This window comes from Drosophila biarmipes, chromosome 2L (genome assembly GCF_025231255.1).
Source record: "Drosophila biarmipes strain raj3 chromosome 2L, RU_DBia_V1.1, whole genome shotgun sequence".
In the NCBI taxonomy this organism is placed as follows: Eukaryota; Metazoa; Arthropoda; class Insecta; order Diptera; family Drosophilidae; genus Drosophila; species Drosophila biarmipes.
The window spans coordinates 19142504-19153199 of NC_066612.1; the positions used below are offsets into that span (position 1 = coordinate 19142504).

General features: G+C 41.5%; 1 protein-coding gene across 3 annotated transcripts in view; it reads right to left on the reverse strand.

The window, feature by feature from the left end:
- LOC108033860 (uncharacterized) overlaps nucleotides 1–10478 on the reverse strand; it is a 37039-nt gene extending 26561 nt beyond the window's left edge. For all 3 annotated transcript variants that reach the window (XR_007763356.1, XM_050884907.1, XM_017108498.3), the window contains exon 1: nucleotides 9959–10478. The gene's annotated coding sequence lies outside the window, so the exon portion shown is untranslated. The remainder of the gene's footprint in view (nucleotides 1–9958) is intronic.
- Between the last annotated feature and the right edge of the window lie 218 nt (nucleotides 10479–10696).

Here is a 10696-nt window from a genome sequence, read left to right on the forward strand (position 1 = left end):
CCACGGAATTGTGGGACTGCAAATGGAGGCAAATGCGAAGAATCCCCTGTCGCCTTGTGTCAGATGAGGATGGAAATGATTTTAGCATCTATTTCTGAGGTCAGCCGTAAGACATTTCCTTCGATTCGACAGATTGACAGATATCGGAGGTATTGAGGAACTCAAGTGCCCCAAAGGCAATGAGCAGTCTGTGCTGTAGTTTCAGTAATCGTCCATGGTCAAGTATCGTTCGCAATTGAATTCGCATTAAATTTGCAATTTTTCCATTCATATTCCAACAACAAAAAAGTATTTCAGGTAATAGCATTATTTATTCATGAGGGCCCCTAAGTGTGAGGACCATTAATTAAAACGCAGGGGAAAATTATTTATAGCATAATTGAAAGGAATAAAACCGATGAAAAATAAATACATTTCAATTGAGCACTTTATTTGATACACTACATTTGGTATTTAGGAAAAAAATGTAAATGCATTTTTTTTAAACATTTAGGAAATAAAAATTAAAAAACAATAATTATTGTAATTTTATTAGTATCAATTTGATTATATAATATCCTTTTAATAGTTAAAATTGACGTAAACACGAAATAATGAACCAAATGTTTTCAATTGTTGGCTGATCTAGCTGATAATATATTAACTTAGACCACGCAGTTATAAACAAGACAGATACAAGAATATAATTTCGAATTGAATTGAAAATACGCCATTAGTTGGCTATTCACGAATTCAATTTCAACTGAACGAAGACGCTGCGCTGATTGATGTTTATGGAGCGTAATTTGTTCTGCCCGCTCGAAAGAATCTTACAAGAGCACCTACATGTATCGAAAATCTGGACAAGGTGAGTCAGATTGATGGCCAGAGATTGAGTAATGGGTGCAAATAAATGTCTAAACTCAAAGTGTTTAAAGAACAATGTGGAAAAGATTATGCAACAAAAGAATTTTGAGCTCGAAATATTAATAAAAGGTAATCCAACAAATGTTTCCAATGGAAAAAGTAATTTTATTATCTTAAGAATTGTAATTTTTCTCGTTGCTGTCATCTATTACGGTACTTAAATTTTATATATTAGCCTCCACACATTCGGTTTTCTCTACTGTTAGGAAACTTTCGGGAAATAGCGAATCAATGAGCTCGTTCATATACTACAAAGAGAAGTCCACAAAGAAAACTTTGAAAAGAAAAATACTTTATTCTCGTAATGTTTGTGGACTTAAACTGGCCATATAGTATAAAAGCCAACTGCAATTGAAAGCCTTTGGCGGCAGTCGCTACCTGGTATAAATAAATGTTTATCGAAATTTCAGACTAAATAAGCCGGCCACAAAAACTCATTAAGCCCGACAATTCCATGGAATCGGAAAAATGCAGAGGTAAAATCGACATCGAAAGCCATTTGAAAGGCTCTTTAGCTCGGGGAATGCGGCTTGGGAACTTTTGCCAATGTCCCTGCCACATGCGATGCACTGCAGCAGGAACTGGTTTAATTTGGCACCGCAGTCGAGCCACCACAACCACACAGTTTTCCCAAAGCCATAGCAGCCATAATTTTCAATTGCAATACCAATTGATTGATAATCTTTTTTTTCGATTTCTGGTGCTCTTGTCTTATGAATTATTCATAGTTTGCATTCCGAGCTGGCTTAAAATGACCGGAAAATTGCATTATAGACATACCATTGGTTGAGAGCTTGGCATGACAGGCGGGGTGGAGACTGCAGGTTGCCGGATGCCTTCCACTCGAACATGTCATTGGTGTCCATTAAGGTCGCCAGGCCATGTCAGTTGTGTCCCGACTGCTCTTGGCCAGCGGCAACGGAACATGAAATATACATTCCATGGCCGGCCATGGCACACAGCACGGAAAAGTGTCACGAAAACTGTTAAAAAGCGCTTCAGCAACTTTCACAATCAACAAACATGACAAAAACTGTATGTTCCCATTGTCCGCCCCACCCTCTTCGGGTGCCAAAACAAAAACTAGTGTCAAATACAAATACAAATATAAATAGAGCAAAAAGAAGGACTAGAACTTGCTGCATAAGTTCCCCGATGGGGGATGGGGTGGGTGGTCAGTGGGCGTCCGTGTCCAGCTAGTCAGCACAAAGTGCTGAATAAACAATTGTAAAAATGTCTTCTACAAAATGGTGGAAGCTCATGTGCACTTGCGGGACAACTATTCTGGGGGTTTGTTTTAATTATAAACTTCCACAATGGTGCATTGCATTTTCCTTGCTTGATATTTAAGTGAGACCGGTTTTATTGATATATCGCTGAAAAGCAAGATTTGTGTGGCCTGAACTATACGGAATGGAATGGTTGAAAGGTAAGATATAGTATTTTATTGCTAAAGAAAGTACATACATTTTTATAAATAAATAAATAAAATCAAAAATCTTCACAGACAGAAGTTATTAAAAAAATGGTTCTTGAATTGAGAACATTCATTCTTAAACTTATTCTTGTCAGAAAAATATATATATATATATTAATAGGAACAAAGTTAATTGAGTTTTCTAACAACTGACTGATTACTGACTGGACCTATTCGTCAATTGCTGAGATTAACAATATATACACCTCCATTGCAACTTAATTCAAGCATGTTGACAACATTTTCAACGTAAAAAGGTTTTCCATATTTAAGACAACTTTCCATATTTTCTCTGTGTAAACTTGAATGTCTAAGCACTAGCACTAGACTTTTTAATCCTTAAAAAAATCATTGTTCATTCATTTTTTTAGACTAATATTCATCACGTCATCAAACAATCACTATACTTTTCACATTTTTTCATTCACAACCTTCAAAATGTCCGCAAATGTACCCGAATTATAAGTATTTTAAAGTTCCAGCGGAACCATTGTGCAATAGTAACTTTCTTTCAAATCTCATAGTTAAATAGATCTGGCACTCACCCCTCCTAAATGGTACCCCTCACGCACCATTAAAAGCAAATATGCCTCGTAAGCCCAGCAAGATGCCCATTTAAAGAGTACGACGAGAGATGGAATAGGTGCTGAAATGGAATTTCACAGGATGCATAGCATACGCTGAGGCGCAAATGACAATGAAAAGTGTTTTGTGCTCGTGTGTGTGAAGGGTGTGCGAGTCTGCATGTGAGTGTAGTGCGAGACTTGCGTGAGCCAAACGCAAATAATGAAAGTGGATGGGCTGCGCCAAGGGGAAAGAGCGGGAGGGCGACAGAAACGTGAGATGGGAGCAGTCAACAAGCGAGCGCAAAGTGAAAGTGGAAAGTGCACTCAACACGAGGTACATCGGTGTGTGCGAGTCCCGTCTGTGTGGGAGTGAGTGTGTGAGTGGCGGAGCTGGCAGTACTTATGTTGCATACCCTGGGGGAGCTCGCGTTCAAGATAAATAGCTGTGGGTGCCAGAAAAACAAATCTGAGCACCGTCCCTACTTTCTCCTTGCCTTCTCCCCCTTTCTTATTTGCTTTTCCCTTTTCCCAGGTGCAGCTCTTAAAACTGGAAATGGCGGCGAACTTTGCCAAAAAAGATGAGGTAAACTTTCCGAATTCCCCAGCTTTTGGTCATAATTATGTTAATTAAGGCAAGGGAGCAAAAAGTTTCCCATATGCCAGGTAGTCGAGAAATTTTCGCCGCTTAAATGAAGCACACCACGTAAATTTGAATTTAAATAGCCGTTCCTTTGCCTTTGCCTGTAGGATTCCCCCTTTACAAAATGCCCACCTTCTTCTTACATATGGGAAGAGGCCTCCTCACGTGGCTGGGCCACGTTTTTATTTGCATATCATTTAGTGCTCGTAACGGCTAAGGAATGCTCCCAAGAAAGAACAAAAAAGGCCTAAGACAAACTACCTAACTGCACAAACGAAATTACTCCACACATACGAATACACAGAGAGAAAATATGTTGTAATCTGGAAGCTTTCAAAAGTTTATGTGTTAAGATAAAGCGACCATAACACTATTATAAATGGTTAGTTTTAATGCTATAGTTAATACAAATTAAGAAAAAGCTTTTTTAAATTTATAAACATAACTTATAAAACAATTTATTTAAGCAATTTCAAGAATATAATTAATTGGCATGTTATTTTTGTATGCGTCGGCTCAGTAACTGGTAAAAAAGTAAAAATACAAATCGATACAAAATGATGATCTAATTATATTCCGTTTAAGTAGCCCCTAAAATGTTAAAGCTAAATAAAGTATTATTTGCAAAGAACTTAATTTTTGGGTTTTCTCGACCTGAAATATGATATCCATTACATTATTTTTCCCTGTTTATAAGCCCCCTTTCTTCGACGGGCAAGGTAACGCAGTCAGCAATTTGCTTTAATATTAAATGGGTAACGAACCGTAAGAAATATGAACGTGTTATATAGTTTGATGCGAACGCATTTCGACCAGAGCGGAATGTTAGGAATCATTGGGGAGCCGAAGACCCCTCCGAGTGGGGTGGTGGGTGGCGCTAGGGGTAGTGGAGGGTGGGGAAGTGCCTGCAAGGTTGAATGGACATGGCATTGAGCGGCTGAGTGTGTGAGAGGGTGGGTAATGCAGACTGGCGGCTCGGGTTTTGTCCAGGCATAAACTTTTCCCAAACTTTGATTAAGTTTTCATTCGGTAGGAGAAAAGTTTTCAGAATCATTTGCCTAGAAAAATATGTTTGTCGGTGAAATCTTATGATTTCTCCAGATTAATTGCGCAATCTCAAAAAGTTTTCAGTGAATTAAAAGGAAATTTTCCTTCTGATTCTTGGTGTAATGTAATTTATCTGAAAAAGTTAGAGAGCAGCTGGCAAAAGAAATTCATTAGTCATCTTTTTGCAATAGTCAATAAATTACTAGTAAATTGTTTTATTAATTAAGCCAAGAAATGAATATTTGAAAATGATTGGTCTTAGTAAGTCGAAATTGTCTTGACTTTTAGGAAATTACTAAAATTAGTGGATATAGGTTTTTCTTGTAAATTTGAACGAAACCATCCATCAATTAGGTCATATCTTAGACTACCTAAATCTTTTGGTTTCCTCCGTAGTTCTCAAAACTTTTGAGGCCAACCTTGCGAAAATTGTTGCTTCCTCTGCGAGTATCTGTGTGCGTGGTTCTCTTCTACTGGCAGATATGTATGTTTATATATACTTTTGTATCTTCTCCTGCGACTGTCTAGTAGCGTGTAAGAATATATGTGCCTGTGTGCAAGGTGAAGCGCTCTGGCGGCAGAGACATTCAAATTTAAATACAAATGTTGCACGTGCCCTCGGAGGTGTTTCTGCACAATCCTCCTGATGTGGCATGTATACATATATACACTTGGATCCGCACGTGTGTGCTAGCCTCTTTACTGGGGGGAGGTGTGGGTGCACTCATTTCGGTGATTGCGCTGCTAAGGTTTAATAAAGCAACACCGAGACGACGTCGAGGAGGACAATTACGGGGAATGGCGTGGAGAAATGGCTGCCATTCCGGGGAATCGAGGATTCGAGGATTGCAGGAGCAGAGTGCCGTGTCCCCCGTATAATAAAGCAACTTACCGGCATAATTGGCAGCCGCAGCCAGGAATAAAAAGTGCGAATACAAAATAAACGTAGCATAAGCAAAAGGCGCACACAAAACTTCAAATTGAAATGAAATGAAGTGTGAAGCGGCATTATCCGCACAAAGTCCTTCGGGTCTACCTTGGCCAGGCGAGAAATTGCCATTTTGTGTGGCTCGGGGGTTCCCAGGTGCGGGTGGCAGAGGTATATAATTGTTTTCGGTGTGTTTGTTTAGCTTAATTAAAATGCCCCGTGCAAACACTAAAGTGTGCCTGGCCCAGACCACAAAAATGAAATATCTTTGTATGTACGCGTCTGCATAGAATATATACTATACATATTTTTTATCTTCTCTTTCCATTCGCACTCGTATCTTTTTTGGTGCCTCTAAGTTGCCATGGAGCTGCCCTCGTGATTGGTCATTGAGTAGTCAGTGTCTTAGGACTTTTACCAAAAGTCAGTGCTGAAGCTTGGGGAACTATGGAAATGAAGCATTTACATGCTAACATTTACGAACACAATTTGATTATTTGGAAGTTTATTAAGTACTCTAGTGTTAATTTAATCTGCTAATACACAATAATAAACTTGGAAACAAGTACACAAATAGTTTCTTAGGCTAGTGTGTGGTTAAATTTACTATAATTTTGTTCACAGCCTGCTGGAAGGCAAACTCATTTATTAATTGTCATTAGATTACAGGGGTGTAATGCATTTAGTTTGTGTGTGAATCCCCTTAAAGATGTGATTATGCTCGGCCTATGTGTTATTTAGCCAGTTAGTTGACTGTGTCTTCAGCTAAATTAATTGAATTTGGTTTCAGGGTGTTTATAGAATAAATATTAAATGGTATTTTAGATGTGTGAATAAACTAAAAATGTTCCTTGCCTCCTCCACCTGACTATAGTTTGCCTGCTTGAAACTCGAATTTTATGAGTAGATAATTGCTATGAACCCTTCGGGATGGCAATAATAAGGACAGTTTTTACCATATTCCTACACGATCACGAATCCGGGCATCTCTATCTCGCCACCTGCTGCCTTTGGTGGTACTGATGCTGTTGCTGTTGATGTTGCCACTGCTGTTTACCCGGTTTTTATACAGCAAAAAGCAATTTGGCCTGCCAGCGAGTGGGCTTTGGGCCGCCTCTCCTTTGACAGCCTTTGTTGGCTGTCTGTCGGCTGGACGTCCGGCTCCTTCTGAACGTATCTTCCCTTCGCCCACCCAACAAAACACCCACCCCCCAAAACAAGCCGTTTCAGGCTGTTGTCGTTGCTGCACTGCGGTGTTGACACCCCGCCGGCTTGGCACTTCAATTTTAGAACGGCAGGCGGCGGCGGGAAGAGCATCCAAGCATCTCAAAATATATTTTCCCCGACGCCCAGAGCCACCCACCGCCAACCTCACCTGCCTAATGGTCTGTGCAGGATGTTATAACCGGACATTGGCGACCATAACTCTAATGGACACAGAGTCGGGCGGCAGAGGGAATGGCTTTTTTTGGGAAAATAATCCAAGCTATTAAAATTCCGAGCTGGAGATGACAGTGCGTACTCGTAATGCGGCGAGATTGGCCCGAAATTGTTTATTCAGAGGCGGGCCTGTAATTGCCAGGCTTGCCAGCTTTGCAGCAAAAGAAAGCGGTCTGTTTATAGGTTCATAATTTCAGGGAACTTGTGCGAGTCAGAATTTTAAATTCACCCTCAGCTCGCTAATCCTTTACTCTGGCGTTCCTCAAGATAAAGCTCCCCGCGGCAGCCGCAGAGACCGCATTCATCATCCATCATCCGCCAGCTGAAGAACCATCCGTTCCGTCAAACACACAGCATTTTTGCTAATGATTGTGTGCCAGAAGTCCTCACCTCCTTACACCCAACCAAAAAGGCGAAAAAGCGTTTTGCTGGCGGCGAGAGCTTCACACCGATTCGGAAAACATAATATTTTTGAATGGTTGGTTGGCTGTGTGCGTGCCGACGGCCTTGGCGGAAAACTTGTTCGCAGCCAGAGCATAGTTTTCCGCGCTTTCCCGCGAAGCTCGCCCCTCGAAACCTCCTCTCACTTTAATTAAAACGGCGAACAAACACGAGGCAAGAATGCCGGCTTATGGCCATCAATCAAAATGACAAAAAAAATGGGAAATATAAAAAACAAAAATGTTTGTTCACCCAGATAATAATGTGCATTGACAAAGCCTCGTCGAGTATGCAAAGCGACCATAAAATGTTGCTCCGCGCAGGGACAAGGCGAATGAAATTTATTGCCTGTTGTGATAAACGTGACGCCCCGTGCCAGGGGCCACGCCCTCACCGAAAAGGGGCGGGATCGAGCAGGACATTTTACAAGTGCCTGTTACATTTGATTTGTGCGTGTGGCTGTCGGCCTGCCGAGGAAAAGCAGGCGTTTTCCCCGCTCGAACAGCTGACAACAGGTTAATGCGGCTGCCATGCGGGCAGGGGCTCTTTGAATAATGAGACCAGATTGATGATCTTTAATGGCTGAACTCGGGCGCAAGTGGGCCAAATTAAGTTGTTGGCAAAAGTGGCAGCAGCTCGGATAAATCTCCACTCGGCAATTAGCCTTTGTGACTATTCTGATAAAAGTGATTCATATATTTCGTGAACTCTACTTGTTGGAAGGCCAATATATTTTCAATCCACTAAATTTTGTTTCGGGCTATTTAGCCATTTATATAAAGTATAAAATTGAGCATACGTGTATACTGATAAGCAGAAACATCCTACCATCCAAAAGCATCCCCAACTTTCCATTCTTATGCAATAACTATTAAATTATATTAGGCAAACAATATTGGGGTGCTTATAAATAAATGTAAATTTGTCTATAAGCAACTTCGAATAAAAGTACATTATTTTGCATCCTTATAGATACAGTTTTTAAGTAAAGGTTTATGAGAATTTTTATTAAAAAAGAGGCGCCTAACGTAATGAACAAGTATAAGAATATGCCACGTATTGTTTTGTAATTACCTTATAGAAATTTTAATCCAGCCTAAGCAATATGTTATTATTAGTATTTCGCATAATTTGTTATGTTATTCGAATAAATGTTGATTTAAAATCAATTTCATTCTCCGAAATCGGAAATGGAATCGGAAACGGAAACGGGGCTGACTGCTTTGGCTACTTAAATCCACCTGGAGGCCAGAGCCGGAGGCAAAGTTCAAATGCAAGTAAAAGCCCTAAACGGATAACTGATAACCTAGGAAAGCCGCCGTGACAGAGGGAAAAGTTTACGTTCAAGGTTCAATCAACTTAGCCCGGAATATTTGCTCAAATCGTGTCCAACGTGGCGTATGCTCGACATTGGCCCGCACAAAGTTTCAGTTGGTGGGTGATTCCCCCTTTCCACCCTGCAATCGCTTTAGTAGCCTGTTTTGACATTTTTCCATCTCTCGGTTTTTTCGGCTTTGTTTCCACCATTTTCGGACCGCGTTTTTGCCCGTGGATTTTCATACCTTTGCGCCTTGTTGCAGATGGTGCCCGAAATAAGCCTAAAAGGTTCAGCTTTCAACCCAAAAAAGTGAAATTCCGCCAGAGTTCCACCGACTGCATTTGCATTCCCTTTTTACAACTTTTTTCGAAATTTTGCAGCTATTTTTTCCACCGTCGAGCTGCCAAAGCCACAGAGCCGGTTGGGCAGTTCAGAGGCTTAGATAGGGACTCTCGGAAATTAATGCGCGATTTCTTTCTCTCAAGGGGCCTCTGTTTTTGGCAGCCAACTGCAAGCTTAGTTGGTCTGTGTACTTAAATTAAACCTCACGATCTGGGCCGGAAAAGGCATAAAAAGGAAGCGAAACCCTCACGGACACACGGGGGTGTACATCACGTGAAAGCGACTACCGCCTCCTTTCTCCGCCATTTTCTGAGACGGCAATAATCGTGAAACAAAAATACGTGCAAAGGCAACAGAAGGTGACCGAGACCCCAATCAAATTGAGCATATTTGTTGCACATTACTGCAGTAAACAGCTCCAGAAGAGAAAGACTTTCGCCCCTTATGGATTGAATATTCGTCTCCGCCCTCAGAATGTCCCGCGGCTAAGGTGTACTAGCCATTGACGAATGGTCAAAGTTCAAAGAGCGCGAATCGCGCTGGGAAATGAAAATAAATATAAAATTAGCAGTAAAACTTGGGGGGGGTTGGGGGCTCTCGGAAGTCGGCATGCAAACGCGTTAAAATGCGAAATTCAATTTGGTGGAGCAGAAACAGGCAAGGGCAAAAAAGGCATGCCGCAGAATTCGGTCGGTGAAAAATGTGTGTGTCTGTGGGTGGGTTTTTGTGTGGCTTTCTGGGCATTAAAGTGTTTTGCTTTAAAGGCGGGAATTCCGCTGCCGCTTGGGGCAACAGGACGAGCCTTTCTCGGGAATCGGGATTCAGGATTGCGAAATGGGGACTAAGGACTCACCACAATGCGCCTGACACGTGTCATTTTGCGGTAATCGCCCAGCTTGAGGCCTGGCAGGCGAACAGTTTCCCGGGATTTGGATATGAAGTGCCGAGCAGGGAAAGTGAAACCGGCGGCAGGAGCAAAAGTTTTCCTTTCCCCTCCGACTTGCTCTTCACTTCTGATTGCCGCCTGTCAGCTGCAGTTGGTTTCTCGCAATTAGCGACGGCAAATGCGAAGCTTCGGCACCGCAGGACACTTTCTGAAAGTTGGTTCACCGAACTCGGCTCAATTTTTACCAGATCACTGCTCACTGTTCACCATTAACTAGTCACTGGTCACTCTTGAAAAGTTCACTCAAAAACTGCAATTATGAGGTTTTTCCGAGAAAATTGTTGAGTTTTTCGCCTACTTCTTGCCTCGTTCGTATTTTTCGCAGCGCCTGGCCGGAATTTCCTTGGTATCGACCGCTGCGCCAAACGTCTCAGATGAAACTGAACGCTTCCCGAGATTCGGAGGCAGATGAAATACCCCTGGAAAATCCGTGCGGCCAGGCCAGGAGCAACAACAAGACTGCGCCAAGAGCGCAACTGCCGCTCTGCGCTCTCAGCGCCGCGCCACTGCGTATACGTAACGTCACGACACAAACCAGCTGTGGGCACAGTGGGCGAAGTGTTAGAAAATACATATAAATTTAATATTATATATATATATATATTATTTATATTTATATATAAGATCTACAATTTTTTTAAATTG